Below are 25,240 nucleotides of genomic sequence, written 5' to 3' on the forward strand. Positions count from 1 at the left end.
ATTCTTGGCAAGAACATTGTTATGGTAAAAAACTCTGCCCTCAATGTGAGATACATACATTAGGGCAAGTAACATACCAAACAGTGCATCAAATGTATTACAGAAAAGGCATGAACTTTTAAGTTTGTAGTGCAACCTCTGAAATTATACACGTTTCCCTCAGCATATGACTTATATTACGTTCTTTGCCTTCTTCAAAGCATTTTTAAACTCTGTATTTTTCAGACTGTAAATAATGGGGTTGCATAGTGGAGTAACTACAACATATGACAATGACATTATCTTGTTTTCTTTCATTGAATATGTTGATATTGGTCGTACATATGTAGACAGGAGAGATACATAGAATAAAACCACCACAGTGATGTGGGAGGCACAGGTGGAGAAAGCCTTTTCCTTCCCAGTCTTAGACTTGATTTTCAGGATAGAAGAAGCTATTTTGCTGTAAGACATAATGATAATAATAAATGACATCATTGCCACTAATGAACCATTTAGGTAGTTAAGTGTCTCAATTATGCTCGTGCTGCTGCAAGATATCTTCAAAAGGGCTGTCATGTCACAGAAGAAGTGATTAAGGGTGTGGGACTCACAGAAGGAGAACCTTGACATTAAAATAAGATGTGGTAAAGCAAGAAGAAGTCCAACTGTCCAGGTTCCAGCAGCTAACCTCATGCATGCAGCATTATTCATGATGGTCATGTAGCGGAAGGGATCACATATGGCCACATAACGATCGTAAGCCATGACTGTCAGGAGAAGGAGCTCTACACTTGCCATGGCCATGAAAAAGTACATCTGCAGTAGACATTCAATGAGAGAAACCTCTATGCCCTTTAAAAAGAAGTGGACCAGTAGCTGTGGAAAAATGACTGACGTGAAACTGATGTCAAGAAATGACAAATGAGAAAGAAAGAAATACATGGCTGTATGTAAATTTGAGTTTGAGGTAATTATTGTAAGAATCAAAAGGTTCCCCATTACAGTTATAAGGTAAATCAACAAAAATGCAACAAAGAGTGGAACTTGCAACTGTGGAAAATCGGAAAATCCAACAATCAGGAAATATAAGGTTGAGTTCATATTGTTTCATTTACCCATCAAAGCAGTGAGGGTTGCATCTGAAGACTGCCTGTAAATAAAACAACACAATTGATATGAATTATATTAAACAATGGAGTGAATATGGAATGCAATTTAAAGCGGTGTTCCCCAAAATAACACTACTGCTAAAAAAAGAGAACATTGTGAGCTGGAACATACAACATATTTACTTTGCATTTAATATATTTTATTACTCTTTTCAAGTGTACATGCGTATTGTTTGGCTTCTGCTGGCAACGAACACTAAAGTAGTACCTGTTTCACTTCAAACATTGAATTGATATACCTCAGAGTCTTAGAGCGTCAAGAGTGTCCATCACACATCAAAGGCAATGAAATGATTTTGTAATTTCATAAATGAAAGCCTTACTCTCCTAGAATTAGTTGTAATTAAATTACAATCATTTGTAACTTTTTAGTTTTTCCCAAAAGATGGGACCTATCTTCTATATTGTTTGACACAACTCTAGGAGCCGCAAGCACATTTTCAGGCAACAGGCAGATGTGTGAAACATTTTAATGGTTGCAAATGCTCTGAATCAGAGCTTAGGATATCAAAAAGTGTATGGATACAATTTTAGAAGTCAGTAAACGTATACTCCAGTCCCCAGGAATCACTGTCAACTATTAAACAAAGTTTGACTAAAAAGTAAACATTGTTTATAAACAAGCTGCATTCAAAAACCCGTTACTTTGAAAGTGATCATTGGCATAGGGCTTCGTTACGGGTTTGGCTGTTACTGGACTGCCAGGCTTGCGGAGAGGGGTCAGACCATCGGCAATGCAGTGGTCCAAGCGCCACATTACAACAACTGCCATGGAACCATCTTTTCCACGAGGATCAGAGATCCAGGCAGTCTGGAGGTAGGTGGCGGTCCTAATCCACCAGGGCAGCACTGCAAACAGCATTGCCCGAGGGATTAAAACCTCATTCTCCGCCAGCCTTTTCATGGCGGTAGCGCCGCCATGAAAAGACTGGTGAAGAACGGGTGCAAGGGGCATGGGCAGTGCAAAGGCCCCACTGACCGGTACTATCGCAATGTTCATTGTCTGCTTTGCAGACAGTGACCATTGTGAGGGTGCTGGTGCACCCTGCAGGCTGCAGCATTGCCGCCAGCTCGATTATGAGCAGGAGACAATGCTGTAACCTGTTTCTGCTACACCAACGGGCAGAAACTCAGGTTTCCCCTGCTGACCTAGCTGGAAACTCTTAGGGCCAGATTTACGAAGCAGGTGCAGTGCAGGTGTTAAAAAGAGGCTCCCGTTGATTACAATGGGCCTCTGGGTGCTTTGCAGGATTAGCGTCATAAGTTTTGATGCTAATCCTTCAAAGTGCCAGAATCGCATCAAAAATGTTACACTACACTAGTCACCCTAACTACCGCCATGTTGCCCAGTATTGTAAATACGGTGCTACCATGGTGGCATTAGGGGGACGCTAAGGGGCTCAAGAAAGGTGGTGCTCAACTAGGTGGAGCGCCACTTTTCATAAATATGTCCCTTAATAACTCTGGTGGGGAGGTTGCTGCATAGTCGGCGGACACCCTGTCCAGAGTTTGGCAGACGGAATTTTCAGTCCACCAAACTCAAAATCGGGCCCATAGTGGTTTGCTGTCGCTAGCAGGTCACCATCTGTGTGTTGGGCTCCATTCTGAGTGATTTGCAATCTATGACTTACCTCATCAATATTCAGGAATACGGTCTTATTACTACACACTCAGAATTAGAATTTCACAAACTGATATGTTAGCGCAGAGGTCGAAGTATAATGTTGTTTACTGGTAGCAAAAATAATGGTCACTATTTGCGACTAATTTTCTGTGACCAGCAAATAGCACATATTATCCAAACTGCCCATATGTTATGAGAAAAATTTACAAACATAGTTAACTTGTGATTATTGGCATTCTTATTTAGTGCATCATCTTGCCGTTCATAAAAAAAATAATGAAAGGAGATGTCTTAAGATTGTAATGTGGGTAAATGATAGTAACACAAAGCATCCAATAAATCAGTGACAGCAAATGGAAAATAGCTTAATTTAATCCAAGTGCAAGGTAAACCAGTAGCAGAAATAGCAATCATGGAATAGAAAATAATAAAAATAAGAACTCATTTTTTCTCACCCAAAAATATTTCTTCAAGCACACCTTCTCTTCCCTGATCATCCCTGTGAAAATGGGCTTGTTTGCATTTTTTTCACACAAGGTCACCAACATTTCCGCAAACTTCGGCTTTAAATTAAAGCCCGATAAGGTAACCAGATATGTACTGCAAAACTTTTGTGAAGTTGCTTAAGGTTAAGAGCTGGTTGCTCCTGACAAAGTAGTTTCAATACAATTTGTCTGCACCGTGTATTCATTCATGCTGAATGAACATACCTTGCGTACACATTTCACACACTTTTGTATTTTATGCATGCAATAACTGCAAGCGCAGGACCAAGGAAAAAATGGCAAGGAACAGGAAGGCAGCAGTGAAGACTGGATGTGGGAGTCCAGCACTGCAGGAGGCCCTGGACGAGATGGAGGAGTTGGTGGCAGCCGTCATCCCAGAGGAGATCGCCACAGGAATTGCAGGACAGGACGGCGCAGACTACCAGGAAACAACACATAAGTTGCATGGGGGACCAAAATGCCTAAATGTAAACTGCAAGCAGGGGGAGATACATACCTAATACACAATACGTCAGCCATGGAAATCAGGCAGTAGAAAGGGCAAAGGGGCACGGCACGGGTGCATGGGCTGTGCAGGGGAAACCAGGGGCACAGCACAACACTACACCAACAACCTTTACATGGGGGTACTCTGACATGCCAAGGCTGTTGGAAAGGCAAAGCCAGTCCAGGAGTGTATGACAGAATGTAAAACTGGGCTGCTGTCAAAGGACAGCTGGTATTGTCACAACATGAACTAGGGGACAATTTCCAGTCTCAGGCCAATTCTGCAAGTGGCATTTACCATTGACAACAGTTGCCACTACCACCTGTGCTTTGTGTGCTGGTCAAGTAGCAAATGGCAGTTAGGTGCCCATGGAACAAACACACCCAAAATAGAGGCTTCAGGATGACGACGTGATCAATCCCCTTTAATTCCTAACAAAGTGTAAATCCTGTCAAATGCTCATGTCTATAGGCGCAATAAACATAAGGTATTGTTACTTACATTATGAAGTACACAGCAGTAATGTCATACCCATGCTGCCCATTCCAGGGTCTACCCCGCGCCTGTGTTGCAATAGCTGCAATGCCACCTTGCAACATCTCAACTGTCATATTGCTAAGACAACAGCATTGAGGGGGAGGACATATGTGTCTAGCTAGTGAAACACACCTGCACAGTCATAAGAGGAAATGGAGCACTGCCAGGGCCATCAGGGCAATCCAATGTAGCACACATTGGCAAACATCAGCATGACATACCACCAATGCTGGCACCTGTATTGTGCCATGCCAATGCTATACATAATATGTGCTAGGTCTCAGCAATATATAGGTGTATGTGAAATATCAGAGACTGGGTCAGTCCTATATTGTTAAGTTTAGTGCAAGTGGCATCAGAACACCCACAGCCATTGCAAGGCCTTACCATGCTAATGGAAGTAGAGGGAGGGTTGAGTAAGACAAGAAGGTGGTAACACACAATTTGGACAGAACCTACACCTAGAGGATGTGACACAGACAATTCCTCAAACTGCCCATACTACATGTTACATGCAGGTGGGGCATAGGCCAGTGAGAATGCTAATATTAATGACAGGAACTATGAACAGGAACCAAGATTACAAAGTCCCACTAATAGGAAGTCAGTGAGGTCACATTACAACTGCCACAACACAGACCCACTAATTGTACAATAAATCATTGCAGAGGACGATGACCTTCCTGTGGATATGCCTGTCCTGGACTTCCCTGATGACATGGATGATGAGCTGACAACCATTAGCCAGCAAACCCTCCAAGATGTCCTTGGAACCCTCCAGACCCCACCTTCACTCGCATGGAGGAGCACAGATGTAGCAGCTATCACAGAGGAACCAACCAACAACCAAATAGTATGACCTGCCAGGTCTAACACAGCTGAGGACTCTGATGACACTGGGACCACCTTTGAGAGGACAGTAGTGGGAGTACAGCGGGAGCTGGACAAGGAGGTACGAGTGGGGATGTAAAATATGAAAGTCAGTCTTGAAGGGATGCACATGTGCATGATGTAATCCGCAGAACAGTCAGCAGCCATGCAAGTCCAACAATCCCTACTGCAAGGACTACAACAGTGTGTGAGGGATTTCACCACAGCAGTTAGGGAGTTGCCACAACACCTGGCATCCCAAACATTTCACTGCGTGCACTACTGCAATCACGACCCCCTCAGGGCTGACGTCGCTGCCTTCCACAGTGTTGTAGCTGCTATACTCAAGAACCAGCAGCTCCTCCTTGCTGCAGTAATGCCCTTAATAGCCCCACAGTTGGCAGCTACCAGGAATTCAGAGTACACTTCTTCAAACACTGAAGTGTGTGTTGCCCCTTCAAACCCACCACCACCAAGAGCAGAGGAGATGACACACACATCCGAAGATGAAGATGTGGTACAGATCACCTTCAGCCGTAGAAGTACCCGGTAGCACCAGTCCATGCCACATGGGGACTGATTTCCTATGTCCTGTGCTTGTTAACATGACAGTCTTGCTACAGTTGGTAACATGCACTGCTCTCCAGCACACTGTTTTCCTTACCACTATGCACTGCAATTGTCTCTCACTATGTAGTTGGCAATTCATGTTCCTCTGCACTGAATGACACTCCATCACAGCATGTCCAATGACATGTCCCTCACCATTGCACTTGTGTTACGTCACAATAGAAGGTGTCACACTGATGGAATTACAATCCTGGACTATGTAAATATTGCACTGCAGCACTTTAAAATAAATAGCACTTTGTCTCTGTGCAGTGTGACACATCAACTGTGTAGGAGATTTCTGATGCATGTAACATGTCAATGGCCACAGAATGTCAATGCAATAGTGTAGAAAGAATGTGGGCTAATACCAATGCACAAATGTCTGGATTTTATCAGCATCTTTGCTGCCTTTGGCTTATTTCTGAAGTTAAAGGATCACAAACAGTATAATGCTGTGTGGAAATGAATATGTCAGGTCCAAAGTATGTACAAGATGAAACTCAATGTGGCCCACATTCCCTTCAAGACAATCATTATGTATGTGACATCTGACTCTAAACTTTAATCTCACACCCACACCATACAGCAAGAATGGATGTGTACGCGTGTATGGACAATAACGACACGTGGGAGTACAATGTAAGAAATCATTGGTGTGATTTATGAATACTGAACTTCATAAGATAATGACACCACTCAGTTTCTCAGAGTTCACATGAACATCAGGCTGCAGGCAGACGTCCCACAGTGTCCAAAATTCCAATACATGACGCAATCGATGACAGTTTGAAATTCACACCAACATTTACAACAGATTGGGAGCCATAGTTACCTTGAGTGGTGGGTGCAATGGATGGCAGATGCATAGAGAAGTTGTTGTAGCTGCCAATTTGAGAGCTCATTTGGAAGTGGGAATAACGATGTCAAGAATGGGATGTGGATGCAGGATGGAACACAAATGCAATCCCCATGCATATGACAAATACTGTAAAGGAGTACACCAAACTTTATTATATCTGTATGAAAGGAAACTTAAACTATGGGAAACACCTACACTAACCTAACCTATCCTAAGTATACATTACCCACAACTGGCCCTAACTACCCTAAGCTAAACTTAATTATCACATGTAACTAAACTCTCTAAACATCAAACCCCCACCCCCTTATCTGACGGGACATGTGTAGGACAACATATACTAACCTAAACACATACTAACCTATCCTAAACAAATATATATATATATTTTTTGTATTTTATATATTTTTATTTTTTTATTTTTTATACACATAAACCCTAACATCATCCCACAACCACCCACCCACAAACAAACATGTAATAATATAACTCCCCCCACCCAAACCCACTGATCCTAACTAAACTAACAGACTACTCTAACCTAATACTAAGCCCCCTTAACCCACTAAAGAAAAATACGAGGAAAGAAGAGGGAGGGACGGAATTAGGGGTGAGGATCAATAAGTGACAGATTGTCCTTCCTTAGGATTTTCTTACTCCCTTGCAGTCTCCTGCTATTGCGGGCCACCTCCTGTTGCAGGGTATCCATCTGGTGCAACATATGTTGCATGTCACGTTGTAGTGTCCTAAACTCGGTCAAGTCCATAACTGAAGCTGGGGTTGTCTGGGTAGCACTTGTTGTAACTGGTGCTGGTGCCGTGGTTGGAGGTGGAGGTTCCGAAGGTGCTGCTTGTGGGCCTTGGGCTGACGAGGTCGAGGGACCAGCTGGAGTGGCTGTCATCTCTGTGTCCACTGTGGCCTGGGCTGTTGTGGTGGTGGCAGTTTTCGGCAATGCTGCCCCCCCTTGGCTCAATGCCCTCCATGCCCCTGTGGCTCTCTCATGACAATATCGCCTAGCCATATGACGGAACCCAGCCTCCACATCGAGGATGTGGCAGTAGCGCACTGCCCGCTTCTGAAATTCACATATCTCCTGAGCATTTATGTTGGCAGCTGTAAAAATAGAGACAGGCAAACATTAGTGACATCATTGTGTGACGCATGTACAGATGATATTCTAACACTTCCTCAAATATAACACATGCAGTCCAAATCACAGTACAGATGATAGAATGTCCCTGAGGAATGACATGCCAATGTAGCCTACCCATCAACTAACAGAACAGCAATGCACAACAAGGTGTGTACTTAATTAAATAATCTGTGCATAATTGTGGTGCTATTTGTTGCATAACTAATGCAGCAAGTACTCATCATGTGCCAGGCCGACTAATCCCTATCTTCTGGATCAAATTCAATGCACACAAGACCTGTGATTTGTATATGGAACTGCCAGGACTGTATGCAGTTGGTAATCATAAGGGGGCATTATAGTTTGGCACACATGAATGCTTGAATTACATGTCTTTCATCTACACTGTGACCATCACACCTAGCTACACATATTTTCTACCCCTAACCCTGTGCCTCAGGGGGGATGGAAATACAACACATACTCTCAAACATCAAGGACAGCCACAAAGCTTTGTACAGCTGTACATGGGTCGTTTTCCGGCTTTGCCTCCCAGCCGTGTGCCATTTTTGTCCGGTTGGCTAAATATGGCGCACGGGTGTTTGAGTCATTTTGTGGACGTGAATGCCTACCTTGCATCTCATTGAGGCAAGGTGGTTTCACACATCCAGAAAATGATGCACACTCTGATATTTTGAGACTAGGGGCCAGATGTAGGTAGGTTTTCTTTTTACGAGTTGCAAATTGAGAGTCCCAGCGACTCGCAATTTGCAACTCGCAAAAGGAAATGCAGAAAGGTGTCTAAGACACCTTCTGCGACTCGCTATGGGGTCGCAAAGACCCACCTCATGAATATTTATGAGGTGGGTAGCAGTTTGCAACCCCATAGCGAGTCTAGGCACTCACGGGAATGGTGGTCTGCTGGAGACAGCAGACCACCGTGTCCGTGACTGCTTTTAAATAAAGCAGTTTTTTTCTTTCTTTTTGCAGCCCGTTTTCCTTAAAGGAAAACGAGCTGCAAAAAGAAAAATTACCGAAACCATTTAGTTTCGTTTTTTTTCAGAGTAGGCAGTGGTCCATAGGACCACTGCCTACTCTGAAAAAATAATTTTTTTTGCATTCACAAAGGGGAAGGGGGCCCCCTTCCCGTTTGCGAATGAGTTACCATCCACTTCAAGTGGATGGTAACTGCGAGTTGGTTTGCGACCGCTTTCGCGGTCACAAATCAACTCTACATCGCGAATAGGAAGGGAACACCCCTTCCTATTTGCGAGTAGGAATCACATTTTGCGAGTCGGTACCGACTCGCAAAATGTGACTCTGCATCGCGGAAGGCCTTTTGTGCCTCGCAAACTGCGTTTTTCGCCGTTTGCGAGGCACAAAAGGCTACCTACATCTGGCCCTAGATGAGTCTAGCATCAAAATATAAATATGGTGTTAAGTTTACACCGGATTAGCATAAACAAAATGACGCTAATCTGGAGCAAAGGAAGTATAAGTATGGACCTATGTTTGCTGCTACTAGTACTTAATGGCCTGTGATATGGCTAAGCATTTCCAGTGTGTGTGTTTTAGCCCTATTGCAGTAGTAGTCACCCAGGTTCCATCCAATTGGCCTTTTAAATTAACTACTACAACATTTGGAGTTAGCGATGAAAACATAGGCCCTCATTTTGACCCTGGCGGTGAGTGATAAAGTGGCAGTAATACCACCAACAGGCTGGCGGTTATTACCACCAAATTAGGACCATGGCAGTGATAACCACACCGACCGCCAGGGCGGAAACAACACTCACCATGGCGGTAGCCATCAACTGCCAGGTGAAGACAAGGTACCGCCAACCATATTTTGACACATCATTCCGCCTGGTTTTCCGGGGTGGTACCAGTGCTATCCAAAAGTTGGCGGAAACGCATCACAGAAGAGAAATGACTCACCATCGGAGACACAGGGAAGAACAACGTCGTCCTGGAACCGGAACTGCAAGTCTTCCCGATGCTCATCTACGTCATGCATCAGTGAGTACAGCCGCCTAGCACACAACGGAGGGAGGAAGGAAAAGGAGAGTGACACACACACGCAGGACACACATCTGACACACACACCATATACACAACCAGCTGTGCACGAAAAACAATGCCACACGATACACACCACAATAATGTAAGGACAACATGAATGCACTAATGAGAATGTATTGATATAAATAGCTACCAAACAATCCAATTGTACATGAAATAGATATGTACAAATGTACACAAACGGCCAATGCCTAGTCCAATGTACTAAGGGCCCATATGGCCACAGGGCAAAGTCCCAGGCCAAACTTGAATCCTGACTTCATCCGTATAGAACTCTGCAGGGGCATCAGTTTGCATGTGGGTAGGCACTTCAAGGGGATGGGGGGTGGGGTACCTCAGGCGAATACCTGGATATGGCTCCATGACCATTTGTCTTCACAAGGCAGTGCAAGGCCACATTCTCTGGAGTGGGTGACTTTCCCACTGGCTCTGGAGGGGGCTCCATGCCCATTTGTCAGTGCTGGGGAGTGCAAGGCCACAGTCTCTGGAGTGGGTGACTTTCCCACTGGTTCTGGAGGGGGCTCGATGCCCATTTGTCAGTGCTGGGTAGTGCAAGGCCACAGTCTCTCATGTGGGTGACTTTCCCACTGGTTCTGGAGGGGGCTTTATGCCCATTTGTCAGTGCTGGGGAGTGCAAGGCCACAGTCTCTGGAGTGTGTGACTTTCCCACTGGTTCTGGAGGGGGGTCCATGCTCATTTGTCTTTGCTGGGGAGTGCAAGGCCACAGTCTCTGCAGTGGGTGACTTTCCCACTGGCTCTGGAGTGGGCTCCTTGCCCATTTGTCAGTGCTGGGGGTGCAAGGCCAGAGTCTCTCGAGTGGGTGACTTTCCAACTGGTTCTAGAGGGGGCTCCATGCCCATTTGTCTTTGCTGGGAAGTGCAAGGCAGTGACTGTGAGAGCTGTTGAGGAGGAGGGGGAGACAGTGGAGACAGTGGATGTGGTTGTGTCTGCAACTATCTGCTGTTTGTGTGCATGCTTGTGGGATGAAGTGTGGTGCCTGCGTTTGCCTGTGCCACTCTTGGGTGTTTTCTTTTATGCATGCTCTTCTGTATTTGTGCATGGGAAGGGTTGGGGTTGAAGATACTGGGACTGGGAAGTGATAGTTGGAGGGGGGACGGTAGGAACAGGACAATGGCAGCTATCAGAAACCTAGATGTCCTCCAGCAATGCATTGCATTGCTGCATCTGGGATGCCAGTCCCTGGATGGGATTCACAATGGTTGGCTTTCCTACAGAGATGGATCTCCGGAGGTCAATAGTCTCCTCACTTAGTGCAGCAGGGCTCACTGGGGCAGGGCCTGAGGTGCCTGGGGCGAAGGAGATGCTCACCCTCCTGGGTAAGGGGGCACAGGCAACTTGCTGAGGGGTTACTGGGAGGGGGGTGCTGGTACGGGGGTGGTGGCTGTATCTGCAGCTGGGGTGGTCACAGAGGTGTCCGTCACCACCAGGGAGTTTCCATCAGAGAAGCCATCTGAGTCTGTGTTGTCACCTCCTGTCTCCGCCGTGGTGCTCCCTTCACCCTCCGTCCTACTGGTTCCCTCGGCATCTGTGTACTCTGCTCCCTCTGTCACCAGTGCCCCTGCTCCTCCGCCAGATGATGCTAATGCACGCATGGACAGGATGATAGAAGAAAAAAGTCTGACTATTGGTGTATTCCGTGTGGCTGCAGCATGATGGCATTAACGTCCTTTGCATCTCAACTTACTGTCACCTATGGCTTGTCATTTTACAGATGTTGGTGATATAACAACTGTGTACTGATGTGATGACTACAGACAGCTACAAGGCATTATTTCTATCCTCTCACAGTGTTCACATCATTTGCACTAGATGTGAATGTTTCCATAAATGCACATTTTCAAAACATAAAATACTAGTAGTCAAGTTGTGTTCAAGGGTGTTTATTGTAGTGCTATGAAACTGAGGGAAAGGTGCAGTGGAATGGGTTGATAATGGAAGAAGGTCCAGGGTATTGTTCCAGTCTGTTTGCAGCAAAGGTACAGTGTCCAAGGGGCCATAGGAAGGGGAACAAAGGCAGTTCAAAATGGACAAGGTGACAGGGTGGGACACAAGGGGGACAATCAGGAGATTGGCCTCTCTCTGGTTTGCAGGGAACTTTTGCGGGGTGGTTCACCTTCCGGAGGGAGAGGGGTGCTGGTGTCCTATGGTTCCTGTGGTGGGGACTTCTGCCCACTAGCTGCAGAGGAGGTGGAGGGCTGGTCAATGGACTGGCTAGTGGTAGGGGCCCGCTGCTGTGCTGTTGCCTCCCTCATGATTTTGGCCGTGTCTGCCAGCACCCCTGCTATGGAGTTCGAGGTGGTGTTAATGGCCTGCAAACCCTCTCTGATCCCCTGATACTGTCCCTCCTGCATATGCCTGTTCTCCTGCACGTTGTGAAGGATCTGGCCCATTGTGTCCTGGGAATGTTGGTAGGCTCCCAGGATCTCGGAGAGTGCCTCCTGGAGTGTCGGTTCCCTTTGGCCTGTCCTCCCCCTGGCACACAGCGGTCCTCCCAGTGTCCCTGTTGGCATGTGCCTGTGTCCACTGCACTGACCACAGGTCCCTGATTTTCTTGGGTATGAGGTGTGGACTGGGGTCCCTGTACAGGTGGGCACACTGATGACTGACGTGTCCTCGGGACAGAGGTGTGGGTATGCTGGGTGGGTGCTGTGGTGTTGGATACAGATGCGGGAGGCTCTGTGGTAGACTGTGAGTAGGCTTGGGTGATCAACTGTCCACTAGTCCCTGATAGGCCAGGTTGTTGGTCCAGATCCTGAAGTCCAGAGTTGCTGTCATCACTGGGGGCATCTTCTGTTGGAGGACTGGTTTATCATGGCACCTCCTCTCCACTGACATTGATGTATTATGATTCATGTCTGTGACATATTGTACACCCCTGGTTCCCCCTCTATCTGCCCTGCCAACTTTTGCTTGTGTATGGTGATGTATTGTGTGATTGTTTGTTTCCCGATGCTGTGCATGCTTTGGTGATGGGTGTCCATGCAGTGCTGGGAGGGGTGTCCATGCATTGTTATGGCATGCAGGGCTTGGCATTGGGCTTAGTCATATATGTAGGTGTAGTGTGTGGGATGGAGTGATGGCAGTGAGGGTAAGGGTGTGAGATGGCATACCGGTATGGGGGGGTGATAAGTAGTAAATGTTGACTTACAAGTGTCCAGTGCTCCAGCTACTCCAGCAAGTCACTCAGGATGCAGTACTGTCAAGACTTGCTCCTCCCATGCTGTGAGCTGTGGGGGAGGAGGTGGGGTGCACCACCAGTCCTCTGGATGGTGAGCTGGTGCATTGCTGCTGTGGAACGTCCCTTCCCCCATAGGTTGTTCCACCTCTTCCTGATGTCATCCCTTGTAATTGGGTGCTGTCCCAGGGCATTCATCCTGTCCACGATTCTCTGCCATAGCTACAACTTCCTGCAATGGATATTTGCTGTCCCTGTGCTCCAAGCAGCTGTGGCTCTAACCTGACTATTTCCTCCACCATGACCCTTAACTCCTCATCAGTGAAAAGTGGATGCCTTTGTGGGGACATGGGTGTGCTGTGGTGTGTGTTGGTGAGAGTGTGTTGAGTAATGTAGTGGTGTGTGTAATGTGGGGTGCGCGAGGGATGTATGGATGTAAGGGGTGTGTGTGTCTAGTTGTTTATGTGCTGTTCGTGTCAATCTCCTGGCAGTAATTTTTGTTTGTAAAGGGTAGTGGGTACTGTGGGTGTGTGTTTTATAGTGCTGTGTGTGTGGTGTGTGTATGGTGTCAGGTGTGTGTTTTTTGTATTGGCCAATATAATGTTGTTTTGTATGTGGGTGTCCATTCTGAGGTGGTGGTCTATACGCCAATGGTTTACCACAGTTGAATGTCTGCTGTGGTGATTTGTGGGTCATAATGTGGTGGGCATTGTTTTGTTGGTGTAATGGTATGGGTGTTGGGACCATCACTTTATCACTGACCTTTGGCTGGGCGGATTTGGGTATGTGGCAGTATTCTGTCGTATTGGTGTGTGTGTGTCATAATATGGCAAAAAAGATATTCGCCCCCGCAGCGGTATGTTGGTGGCCCTTATAACGGCAGTAAGCGGGATTTACCCCCATTGTCATAATGAGGGCCATAGTTCTCAGTCCGGTGCCATGTCCATTACATCACCAATATATATGATAGAAAATTTGTCTGCAGGCTAACAATGTCTTCTGGCTGGTTTGCAGGTTAGCTGCATTACAGTGTCAAATGATGGATAAAAGTGCCTCTGTCATGTAGGAAAACCTATTTTTTATATATTTATAAGCCACCCAAAAAGTGTGCCTTGCAATACCACGGGTTACGGTGCTAATATATCAAAACTGGGCACACTACATAGTCTCAGGACTATCATAGATAGCCATGCTTCAGTCACAGAAGGGATAGAACCAGTTTTTACCCTATAAGACAGGCTGAGAGTTCATCTCAATAGGAAATGGTTAAGGAGTGGAGGAAAAGCCTGGCAGATGGCAACTGTGTTCTGTCATCTTGATGCCTGGGGTCTTGGGTAATTGACAGTAAAACAGAGTATAAGTGTTGCAAAAAGAGGTGGAGAACTGCATGAAAACAGTTAATATTGGATGTTAGACTATATCCAATCATGGCTAGTACACAGGGTAAACATGGCAGTGAAAAGGCCCTTCTGGATGAAGGATTCTGACTCCCGAGAAAAGAAGAGGACACGCTCATGAACTCAAGGACTCCTGGATCATTCTGGCACCCAAGGACCAAAACCGCTTACCAATGAACTTAACTCATTAGCTGCTGGTCCTCCCTCCCCCAAATCCCCCAGTGCTGGGCCCTTTTTTGGCCATTTGGGGTAGTTCATGCTTATGGCTCTATAACATTTTTTCCACATAAGCTATCCACTCCAAATGTATGTCCTTTTTTCCCAGATTCCTGAGGATTCCAAAGATATCCCGAGTTTGTGGATTCCCCTGGTGGGAACTGAAAAATTTGCCGAAATATAGCTACAATTTGGGAAAAAGTGCTGCAGAAAAAAGCATAATTTTGTTCCCTGTAAATGGCAGCAACAAAATGCTTTAGGGTACTAAAACTACCATGATTTGAGCTTTCAGGAACAGGCAAATTAGAATCATAAACCAAATTTTTCAACACAATTTTGACATTGTCCTGGGACATACCCCATATGCCTATTTGGTTGTGCTTTCAACCTCTTTCTAGTTAGTGACAGAAATGGTTGTAAAACCCAGAATCCTTTGCAAACCTCAACATTTCCCTAAGAAAACACATTTTCCTCACATTTCTGTGATGGAAAGTTCAGGAATCTCCAGGAAGCCACAAACTTCCTTCCACCTGGCATTCCCTCAGGTCTCCTGATGAAAATGGCACCTCATTTGTGTGGGTAGGCCGAGTGCCTGCAACAGAGAGGGGTTGAACCCATGATTTTTTGTGGCAATAATGATAACTAAGGTGAGTGTACTAATTAGTCCTGGGATCTAGAAGTATTTAGGGAAACCTATCAAACCCAGACATTTCTGAAAAGTAGGCATCAAAGGGAGTCAAGGGAGGTATCGCTTGTGTGGATTTCCCAAAGTCTTTTACCCAGTATACCCTGCAAAGGTGAAATGTTGAATAAAAGCACTATTTTTCCTTGCTTTCCATGATGTAAATTATAGGAACATGCAGGGATCCACAAACATCTTGCCACCTAGGGCTCCTCAACTCGTCCTATAAAAACACTCCCCCTTTGGTATGCCTGGGCCTAGTGATTGTGGCAGGAATGGATCACACAACGGTCAATAGTAGTCCTTGCATTAGAGTTAATATTGACCCTTGGGAGATCCATTTCTGACATGGTCAGTCAACAAGGGAACCCACTGATGTAAACGGACCAACGTTATCAATCTGAGAACAACACAATAGTCCCTTACGCAAAATATCATAACAATGAAACCAAAGAATTACAATTAATTCTATTTATAAACAAAATGAAATAATTGATAATGAATAGACACTTACCATATACATTCCATTTAAAATACAAGACAATCAAAACGGAAGAGTGTAGTTTCCAAACAGGCTGTTTTTCAAAAGAGCCACATCATATCTTCGAAAACCTAACTTTAAGTACATCATTTTTCATGACGAGCAGTGACAACAATGCATCACTCTAAAGTCACAATGACGCAAGCTACTCTGCATCAGTACATTCATTTTCAAAATAGACAGTGACACCAATGCAATACTGCATAGTCCAATGAGTCAGGCTGTTAGAGACACAGGAATACACAATAAAGGTGTCAATAGATGGTACCCATACTCGTCCACAAAAAAAATAATACTGTGAGTCAAGGTACAGTACTCAATGGAATGTTTTGATCCCCAGACCGAGAATGGACAGGATCATCATCAAGACAAGAAAGATGAGCCTGAGAGAGAACTACAGTTGGTCCCTGCTTGGTAAAAAGAAAAAAAGAGAACACAACAGAGAAAAGATAGTGATGAGAAATAGAAGAGGGAGAAGAAACAAAAAAAACATTAAAAAAATTAATGATAGAATAAAACTCCTAGTGAAATACACAATCCTTATATAGGAAGTGTGTGCGCCAAGTAAAATACTAACAATAATCCCAATGTGAGAGAACAAGGGACTATTCAAAATGGAACTTGTGTAACCCTCCAGAAATGTGAATAAGTTAGAGAGGAAGCCTGGATTGTGAAAATGAAGGCATTAATGCCAAAATGTACCAGGAATAGTTAGTTACACTCAAACTAGCTAAAGCCTCAATCAACCAGAATAATTGAACAAGAAATAACACTCTAACCACAAGAGATACCAACTAATAACCTAAATACCATAGAGCATCCAACTGCAGACAAAACTGTCTATCCAACTACAGCAAGCTGTCATATTGAGTCAATCTGCACAAAACAGAAACATTTAATGGGGTACAGATATATATTAAGAATAACTAAGTGAGAATAATCTACCAAAAAACAGAAATTAATAAAATGAACCCACCACCAACAGTTGGTCAATATAGCCTCTACATGGATACAGAGAACCGGTAGCAGCTGTGCATGGGGGGCTGTGTCGTTTGAACAGCTAGAGCCGGAGATATGAAGGAAACACAAGATTAAAAGGAACCTAGCAATAGAAGATGCACACAAGGTTCCGCGGGTGGTACAAGTAAGGGTCTGCCATCTCGAAGAATGCAATATCAACTAGTGCCGGATTATCCTTATAGCAAAAAGCCAGAGATAAAGTTTAAACCTGCCATGTATTAACCTATACATAAAACCGGGAACCAGTAGTGGCCCTGCAGATTAGCTGATGTGGGACCACATCTACTAAACAGCAAGAGCTGGAGACACAGAGAAAACAGGAGGAAAAAAGGGGGTGCTAGAAATAGAGGATGCACACAAAAATGCAGAGGTAGCACAAGTAAGGGTCCCCCAGCATTAATTCAGACCCATGTGAATGAAAATCAAAAAGCAGTGTGAGTGGCAATCCGACATTTTGAAGGGTGGAAATAGTCCTTGTAAGAGTGTTACTTCTAGTCCCACAGGAAAACCAAAAAAATAATCAGATTATAGCATGCATTTACAAGACCCAAAACCACTACGTAAATAGAAAGTGGCACCAACTCAAGCCCCCAATTTAGAAAACCATGGATAAGAATGCATAAACTCAGGTCCACAACTTAAAACTGAGGCCGGCCTCTACGCTCAGTGTGAAGGTCTGCAACCTTCACACTTGAGCCATTTCATTTTTTTAAATATCTATTTTTTTAACCCTGTTTAGGTTATCTGGGACCAGAGGGGGAGCCTCAAAGCCTCCCTGCTGTTCCATTACTTCAGTAAGCAAGCAGTTGCTTTTAACAGCAGAGTGGTTGCTGTGACTTGGCTACAGCTGTCAGAGATGCAGCCAAGCCACAGCAAACAGCTATGTCCCGAGGGGCTGGGCACCCTGGGATATAGCAGCAGCCGGCCCTGGGGGTGGCAGTCCCCAGGGCCATCAATGGCTGCTTGAGGGGGGCCGCGTGGCCCCCCTCCAATGTAGAAGAAGTCCCAGGGAGGAGGTGGTCCCTGGGGTGTTGGGATTTGAAACAGCCCCCCTATTCATGTTTAACTAATTGCACCAGGGAAGTGGTGGTCCCGGGCTGGTGCCCCTGCATATTATAAGCCCCAGGGAAGTGGTCGCCCCTGGGGCTGTGAGGGGGCCTGGTGCACCCACGTATTAATTGTTAAAAGCCCCGGGGAGGTGGTAGTCCCCATGACTACAAGGGGCCCTGCACCCCCATTACAATTAAAATAGTCCCTGGCACTTGACCAACCAGAGGCTTGATAAAGATGGAGCGCGGAAGCCTGCTCTTCATTTTTTTTAATTTCACCATCTGCTGCAAATTGCAGCAAAAATTGAAAAAATGCTTTTTAGCCCTGGGGGGAGGATCCCTATGAGGCCCTAGCACCAGAGCTAAGGGGGTCAGGGTATTTGTACCTTTTCTTTATTTCTTGCTTTCTTTCTGGGACACAGCTGAAGCCCAATCCCAAGATGGTTGCCAACACTTCAACAGCTGAAGGAAACAAACAGAGAAAAGAAAATGTTACAGAAACCTTATAGTCAGGAAATCAAATAAAACAAAGCTTAGAACTTCACTTAAAAAACAAAGGTTACAGGGACATTAAAGTGAGGCTCACATTGTAAACATACAAAACCATAGAAATTCACCAGCTATAGTTAAGTGATCTCAAGTAACTATAACTTGTACCCTAAGGTAACTATAACTCGTGCCATCGCCATGCACTGCTAATTACCACACTATTTACAGCACTCATGACATCTTGGATAACATCATTGATAATGCCACTGTAACATCTGCAGTAAAATTATTGATCACATGTGGCGCTTGTGCTGTTTATCATATTTTCTACAGACCAGGCTCTTCTGGTGGCTGATCCTAAAGCTCCAGTGGCAGCATGTTAAAAGGTGACGAGTGCATTGAATTGAAATGTTGATGCTTTATTATCAATGACAATATTGTAATTGACTAGTTATTTTATTCAATCAAGGACATGAAAAGGTTTTCAGTGACAAGCACAGATTTCACTGTTAATCACAATATGTTTACTAATGGTAATTGACATACTTAAAAAATATATATATTCTCAACTATAAGCTCTTTAGTGAGTCATGGCAGGCTGTGAGAAATGTCATTGTAAAATGGTCCCATCCCTTTTGATTTAAATTGTTTTACATTTGTTAATTATGCCCATTTCAGCTTTTAGAACAGGTGGGGGGGGTAATATGATTGTAGTGTTCAGGGTCATTGTAGTATTCAGGGTCAGTGTGTAATCTGTTATATGTGGGTCACTATAGGTATTTCAATTCAGCTGTTTGTAGAAATTTGTAAAGCCATGCATAATATTCAGAAGTGTGTGATAAAGGGCATAATTTTGAGTTTCAACTCTGCCTTCCCATTGTAATCTGGAGGTCGGATTGCCAAGGTTGTGACATTCTAGCCTCCTCGCGGGTTTGGAGGTCCATGGGTTGCCAAACTCTAAATTAGGCCCAAAGTACTTTTCTTTTTTATAAGAAAACGCACTGACTTGACAATTGTTCATTGAGTGTTGTTTTTTGCGTATTTGGGGGATAGGATACTAGGCCCCACCACATTAGGAAAGTTGTACATGAGCTGAGCAAAAGGGCTGGAAATGGAATAAAAAATAGCACTGGTGCCATTCTTCAAACCTGCCCACATGGCACTATGAAAATGAGCATAAAGAACACCTCCACATCAGGTCCAACTATCGCAGCAGAGAAAATGTTACACACTACAAAGACAGTGCCAAAAAGCCAGATTGATATTTAACGAAAACAAAGCATATGATTTATGTTTAGAGCACAGTGTTGGGCTGTTAACAGTGGGGAAAGAGAACATGAAGGGGTAGGAGCATCACCTGGAAAGGTAAGCAAAAGTTTCAAATTGGCAGAAAATTGTATGTGATTAATGCTGTGTCCCTTGCTATTTAACAGAGTAATGCATCTTGGTGCAGAAAGCATTTTGTTTGGCTCATACTAATATTGTTTCTTTCCTTGGTTTAAGTTTTTTTGTATTTTTTATTGCAGAGTTTAGATGGTGATTATCTTTCATGTTAATAATTTTTCAATCACAATTTGCTGTACAGTTTCATTTAATGTCTTTAAAATGGAAAGTCTTATGGAGGTATAATCCTGTCAAGAAATGTACTTGTATTACCATTAGTAAACGTAAATGAACTATTACAGTAGGAACTATAAAATAGCTTTTTGTGGATTACAATAAACATACAATAAAAATTCAAGCCTCCGTACACATTGTTTCTGTAGAATTTTGAGGTAGAGGGACATTGCTGTATTGGTAGTTTTAAGTTTTAGTTCTCTAAGGCACAGTAATAAGTGACTTTTTAAGTGGTGGCGGGGTGGAAACCACTTTTTTCACAGGTATTGCAATTATGACATGGTCCGACTTTGCTGTCCATCGGACTTTTCCGTAGGCATATCCCATAAGGTCAAACCAAACCTGTGGTCATTTATTAGGGGGAGGTTTGGGGGTATGTGGGGGTAGGAATTCTGGGAAATATAACAGCATGCTATAAATTCTGCTTGGTATCCAGGATTATCACAGGAAATCTCACAACTCACACCATTTATCACATTCAATACATGCTGCTTTTAAAGGTGTCTTTCGTTATCTGGTGGGATAAGTAACACACGGAGTACTAAATTTTAAGAAATGGAGCTGTATCCTAATAAATAAAAGTTTTGGAAAAAAAGTAGCTCGAGCACCTTTTGTGGCCGTGCAGGTTTACTCACATTTCTGTAAAACAGCTGTGGTCCGTCCTTTGGGGCTGAGAGGTCACGCCCCCCACCTTTTGCCCCTCATGAAGAAAGTTCAGCCTGACAGACACCCTTCATTTTCAGATCAGTAAGCCAGAAGCTAGACATGCATTAATTGTGCAGGCTCCCTGGTGCATTGAGCTTTTCTGGGCTGAAAAAGTCACAGCTGTGTGGGTGTGACCTCTTCAGCCTAGCAAAGGTGCCTTGAAGCCCTCCCCATCATGATGAGGGGGAATGTCACAAATTGCTTTAGTCCTGAGCACTTCAGTTTTAAGACTGAAGTGCCCAGGGCTGAATGTCAATCAGTGACACCTCGTCATAGAGTGGGGTGGGGTCATCAGTCTCACTGATCCAATTCCACTCTGTGATGAGTTGGGACTGCTGCCTTCCCTCATTGGCTGACCTAAGGTCAGCCAGTGAAGGAAAACAGCAATTACAACCCTCCTGGGTCTTCCAAGGCAGAGCTGAAGGTAAGTGTGTGTGTTTTTTTAGATGAATGTTTAGTGCATTCTTGTGTGTATGTTGGAATATTTGATAATGACTGTTGTGAATGGATGTGTGTGTGCATTCCTGTATGAATGAATAAGTGTGTGTGCTTGAGTGTTCTGCCCGCCCCCTCCCTTCTAACATTACCTGCCACCACTGCTGTAATATTTGTGCCTATTCACCAGCAGTCTCCACCGATGTATATATAGGTGCAGAAGAGGTCAGTGTGCTTATCCTTGCTGAATGTGGGCTGGCTTTGGGCTGCATACATTAATTAAAAAAAAGTGATTGTGCTATTTGTAGCTCTCACACAAATTCTAGTATTTTCAGAGTTAATGTGTCAGCAGTAGACAATACAACATAGGCAAAGTATGCAGTGATCCCCTTCTATATAGGCATTGACAATGAAGGTGGTCACCATACAGCCCCGGTCTGGGCTAAGGACCTCTGGAGTGCTTAGCAATGATGCACGTTACATTTTTAATCAATTAGTGCTAATTTTATAACGTTGGTTTGATCTGAGCACGATCCGAAAAGATTATTAAGAGTTGTTTTAATGTTTTTTATTTGGTAAAACCTTTATAAATGGTATTTTAAACATTGATTAATGTAATATGAACATCTATCCTAAGAGAGGCGTTCAGCTTAGAAGAAGACATCAAAGAAATGAAGGTGCGCATGTGCAAGTAGAGGTGGGCACAACAATTTGTCGCACTTTCTTCATGATAGGGCCCCCAGTCCATATGAATTAAAGGGCTGGAATTAGGTTTGGGCTTAAGCCACGTGCCCAGTGTTACCATGCAATACAGAGTGTTTACAGGCAGAGCTTAGAGGCTGGTACTTTCAGAAATGCACTTTATGAATGAGCCTTAAGTCAATACTTTATATAATGTGCCCTAAATATTGCTTACAATAATATCATCCAATTGGAGTTATTAACCTAATGCCATGGTAGTTTTCAAACACTATTTAGGACACGGTATTTGTTTCAGGCAATCTTTTTGCTATCAGTATTCTGACATACAACTGATTGCCCTCCGCTTATTTGTCTCTTGTTCACAGCAGTATCCATATTTATATTTTGTGATATCAATACTCAATCATTACTTGCCTTTTTGCTACTACCTCAACACACTGCCTAGTTGTCCTGTGTTTTTACTGGCCAAACGAGGAGTCCTAAATTGAGCAGTGACCTGGACTTTCAACAATGTCCTTTTACTAATTTCCTGCACACAGCATGCCGAAAGTGTTTGATTGCTATATCTTTGTAGCCTACCAGAAACATTGTCATAACAGCCTTGACTATTTACAGAGAGTAGCTGTAATTTAGAATAAATAATTACCACAAAAACTATGGGCCACATTAAAAATAATCTTTTACACTCACAAACCCTGTGATTCATATTTGAAATTTACAAAACAAGTTTGAGTCTGAAAATACTACCTCTCTCACAAAAGAACCTTTTTTATCCATTATGAAATGCATATATTAAGGATCATAAACCCTGGTGTTACAAAGCAACAGCCATGGCCCATCCTTATGGGAAAAGAGACCACACACCCTCAACCGTTTCCAGAAAAGAACAGTGTCTGTCAGGCTGATTAAAAGGCAGCCTGACAGACAGTCTCCTTGTTCTGGCAGCCAGGGGCTAAACATGCACTAAATGGGCAGGAGCTGGTTACCTGGACTGGCCTTTGCCAGACTGAGGATTTCACAGCCCTGTGGTCATGACCTCCTCAGTGCAGCAAATGTTGCTCGAGAAAAAACACCTCATGATGAGGGAGAGCATCTCCAGTTGCCTCAGACCTGGGTGCTTAGTTATAAGCTGTGAAGTACCCAGGACCAAGTGTAATTCAGTGACACCTGGACACAGAGTGGTTTGGGATCAACAGTCTACCTGACTCCATCCCACTAGGTGTGGAGCAAAGGCCTGCTGCCTCTGCTGAAAGAAGGCCACAGTCCCAATCCTTCAGGGACATCCAAGGCTTTCCTGTCCAGTAGCTGCACGATAGGTAGGTTTTATATGTTTGAGTGTTTGGTACACGTGTGCATGTATGTATAAATGCATAACTTTGTTGTGAGTGAAGTTTATGCACAGTGTGTGTGTGTGCAGATATGTGAACGCATGGGTGTGAGTGAGTGTGCATGTGGTACCTGCCAAAATTACCGGCCACCAGTGCAAAGCAATGATAAGTTCCTGAACACTGACATGAGGTGATTACAGATTTGAAAAGATGAAACCATCCCAATTAGATAGCTTCTTGAGAATTGTATCAGCCTCCATGGGCGAAGCAGATACTGGTCCGGGGAACTATTGCTCGCTGCCCCCTAGTTCTTCCTGAAGAAGAAATGTTTCTTTTTTTTAAAACACTACCTATCCAATTCATCTCTATGCCTAAGGGCATGATTCTGTTCATATTCATTGCATAATAATTTTATGTAACAGTATCAAAACATCTGTAGCTTCTAATAAAGTCCCCGAGTTCCAAAAAGCTGATGCACAGACAGATGTCTGAGGACTATTGCAGGCCTCCATCCCAGTGGATGCAAAACAAAATTTTAACTTTCACAAATTATGTTCATTAGGCAAGTAATTTTCTTATCCCCCGGTGAATTTACAGTTTGCATTAGTGCACATGTATCAGCAGAAATTGCTTTGCAAATTGAAAAAAAACCCAGTCATTGTGCAAATTGCAAACCACTGGTTTGTGAATGGTGATAGTTCATGGGCCCCGGTATTCCGGACATTTTCTCTTCGGGCAACAGTACACAACCGTTGCAGAGGTTTCTTTGCAGTCAGCTATGGTAATTAAATTATTTATCTGCCCTTGCAGGTGATTATGTTCATAATGAATGCATAATTATTTCATTCAACAATATCAAACATTAGTTGTGTAACTTTAAAACTAATAGCTTATAAGAGGGAAAGAGAAGAATGTCAAATCTGTTGGTCTCTGACTCATACAAAAACAATTGAATCAGTTCATTATTTAAGAATGTATTTCTTCCTGATCGGGGATACTTACCTTTCTGATAACATTAACAATAGCCAAGCAGCAATCAGAATCTCAAAACATGGCACAACTTCACCACATCCAAAACAAAACACATCAGACACAGTAGTTAGTTTGAGCTGCAACTGGAGCCAGTGACTGAGAGCAGGACCAGCCTCGGAACAACAGAGAAACATATGTCCAGTGTCACCAAAGTACATTCTAATGGCCCGCAAGGAAGCAGACGAATCACAGTGACTCATTACACCCCTGGTCTGGCACTCTTTTATTGTAAAGCAGAAGACGCTCAGCACCAGCTATTGCTCTCCCGTGGGGCCTGACTCCCAGAGCTGCAAATGGCAGTGTAGGCAGCTGTGAATCATTACAGGTTACCTGTTTAGCAGGATGTGTTTTCCCTTTGGCCCAATTGGTGACTGAAATGCAGCACAGAATTGGGCAGACATTGTTAGTTACATTGAAGAATATTATCAAACAATTCCTACATTTTTTCTGAAGAATATTTGTTGACGGTCACTGAAGTCTCTTAGGTTCCAGTAGTTTGTTCTTCAGCAGGACCAGAAAACCTTTAGGACAGCAGACGGCATGCAGGGTGATTTGTTGGATTCAGCTTCTCAGGTGTCTTGGGAAGATTTGCTTCAAAGGACAGAAGTAGTTAACCCCTTCGCTGCCAGGCTTTTTCCCCCTCCTGTGCCGAGCCTTTTTTTGGCTATTTGGGGAAGTTCGCGCTTAGGCCCTCATAACGTTTTGTTCACGTAAGCTACCCACGCCAAATTTGCGTCCTTTTTTTCCAACATCCTAGGGATTCTAGAGGTACCCAAACTCTGTGGGTTCCCCCGAAGGAGACCAAAAAATTAGCCAAAATACAGTGATTTTTTATTTTTTTTTAAATGGGAAAAAAGGGCTACAGAAGGCCGCTCGTGGATTTTTTCCTGAAAGTGGCACCAACAAAGGGTTTGCGGTGGCAAGATCACCATCTTCCCAGCTTTCAGGAACAGGCAGACTTGAATTGGAAA

Source organism: Pleurodeles waltl, chromosome 7 (assembly GCF_031143425.1).
Source record: "Pleurodeles waltl isolate 20211129_DDA chromosome 7, aPleWal1.hap1.20221129, whole genome shotgun sequence".
NCBI classification, from domain to species: Eukaryota; Metazoa; Chordata; class Amphibia; order Caudata; family Salamandridae; genus Pleurodeles; species Pleurodeles waltl.